At 46.9% G+C, this 2,500-nt stretch overlaps 1 protein-coding gene across 1 annotated transcript in view; it reads left to right on the forward strand.

The window, feature by feature from the left end:
• The window catches only part of atp1a3b (ATPase Na+/K+ transporting subunit alpha 3b), a 23,179-nt gene that overhangs the window by 10,266 nt on the left and 10,413 nt on the right, over positions 1-2,500 (forward strand). The gene's annotated exons all lie outside the window — the stretch shown is intronic.

Below are 2,500 nucleotides of genomic sequence, written 5' to 3' on the forward strand. Positions count from 1 at the left end.
CACACGGGCCGTGTCATGGTGATAGAACACAAAGCAGTTCAAAAACACACAAGAGTCGATGAATCCCAGGGTTTAAACGGAAGAAGCCCTTTTTTTTTAGTGGATACACACAGTGTAAATAATAAGTTCAATATTAATATATTGCATTTATGCATAGCAAAGTGCTGTACAGGGCTAAAGCATCCCAGAGCTTAGAATGAACAAAGAGCTTAAAAACAAATGCGGAACATACACACGTTGCACATTTCCATTGCTTCCCTAGCGGCTTTGTGCAGACGCCCAGTGACCAGGCCCGCCCGGTCTTGTGGTTTAATAACACCTTTTCTTTACACAAATAATGCTTCCCTATGTGTTTGTCAAATTCAGTTACGGATGAAGGATTTCGGAGAACAATGATCACGACCTCATTGTGGACTTAGTAGTCAGGGGCAGTAGTCACTATGTTTTCATTGAGCTGTTATCGCTATGAGCAGACTCTCCTTTATGGCGCCCCAGTGAACAGGAAGAACCAGAAGACGGCTCTAGACAGCCCCCAAACTGCCAAGATAAAACCGTTGCTATACTTTTTCATTCACCCGGTTGTCTGTCGAATTATCAATCCCTAGAGAGAGGGGGTTTTTGGGTTTTCATGGACTACGTTATATCTGTCCAGATTATATTTTCATATCTCAAAAACACAATTCGACATGGTTTTTAAGGTATTTATATAAGGCATACTGCCATCAAATATTAAGACTAATTCTGGAGAGATCAACGGAAACCAACTCATTTCTCTCATCTCGTAATTGACTTTACACAATAAAGACGCCCGCCAAATTCACCCTCCTCTCTGAAAAGATCAATACAACGTTAACCTTCAGAGTCAATCTCTGCCCTTTCGCCACATGGTACGCTTTCAACCCTAAACGAAACAGAGCGTTGCTATTGATGATGAGTTCACGATATTGACGTCCCCGTCAATCCCTTCACAAATAAAGGCCTGACATGTGACTGGGTGTGGGGGCGGCGGCCTGACAGACCCAATCAGAGCCCTTACCCCTCACGCAGGGACGTCATGACGGCACGGATGGGTTTGATTTGCCCCAGCGACCATCTCTCCGATGGCTCGGTGGAGCCAGTGTGGTTCCCCTCCAACTGGGACCCGAGCGTGTCTCCTGGGAGACACGTTTGGAAGTCCGTGTCCACCCTGACTTCTGATCAGGGGACGTTTGTGTCGACGAGGCTCCTCTCCTGCCCTGACATTAGGGTCTGGTTGCAGCCACGTGCGCGGGACGCCTCAGGGTCTTGTAGTGCAGGAAGGGCACTGCTGGATGTGGAGGCCGTCTGCCTGTGTGTAGTCTGACAGAGTGAACGGAATAATGCAAAGAAATGATTGCCAAAAAACCATCGGATGGAGGTCGCATCACAATCACAACAACAAAGGTCCATGGTTTCTTTATGTGTTTGTGTCTGTTACAGTGTTTGTGCACGCATGAATGCATGTGTACAATGAAGGCCTGTTAATGGTTTTCATCATACACATGCATTCATGCGTGTGTGTGTGTGTGTGTGTGTGTGTGTGTGATGAAAGCCTGCGAAGGGTTTCATCTCCCTGACATCAAAGTGTCGCTAATGGATCCAATCTAATAGAGTACAACATACCAGGATGTAATTGGAAGCCCTTTGATGACTTAATATAATTCAGTTTGTGTGGCTGCTCTCGCTCGTGAACGCTTTGTTGTGGATGGCCTGGATGGATGGATGGTAAAAAAAACAAAACTACAGCCTGTGAGATACGCCAGGAGTCACAGAGACAGCAGCGGCGTGTCCGTCAGTGGCACTTTGTCATGGAAAATCGATTAGGGATCAAACGCCACTTTGTGTTCCTGCTGCGGTTAAGAATAGCGCGGACTGGTGTGTGTGTGTGTGTGTGTGTAGCACCGTGGCGGTGACACAATGACGCTCTTGACTCTAGTGTTCTGCAATCAGGAGAGACCGGGGTAACACATTCCATAATCCGCTATTTTAGATGTGCTCCATATGCTGATGATATGCTGATGATGAGTGGATTATAAATAACCACACACAGGCCACTTCAGACTGATCCCTGCACTTTTCCTGTTCAAGGTCAAACCAAAGACTAGCCAGACTTCTCAAAGGCACTCACCAGTCAAGACAAGAGGATAGTTTACTTTGTGACCCACAAATAGACTCGGATACATGCAACATAAAGCCAAGCGCTAATGCCTTGCACATAGTCTGGACAGACAGACAGACAGACAGACAGACAGGGCGACAGTGTAGTCTAGTGGTAAGGGCGTTTGAATCCCAGACCGAAAGGTTGTGGGTTTGAACCCCAAAACCCCGTAAGCATCCCAGAACAAGATACGGCCTAACCCCTATACCTGCTCCTTAATAACGATACCTCAAACTCCCTTTGGGCAAACAGCGTCTTCTCAGTGACTACATAAAGTACAGTCACCGGGCGAACGTCTGGCACCTAGTTCAGGCAACGGGAAGG

Source organism: Micromesistius poutassou (genome assembly GCF_964030765.1).
Source record: "Micromesistius poutassou genome assembly, contig: SCAFFOLD_311, whole genome shotgun sequence".
NCBI lineage: Eukaryota > Metazoa > Chordata > Actinopteri > Gadiformes > Gadidae > Micromesistius > Micromesistius poutassou.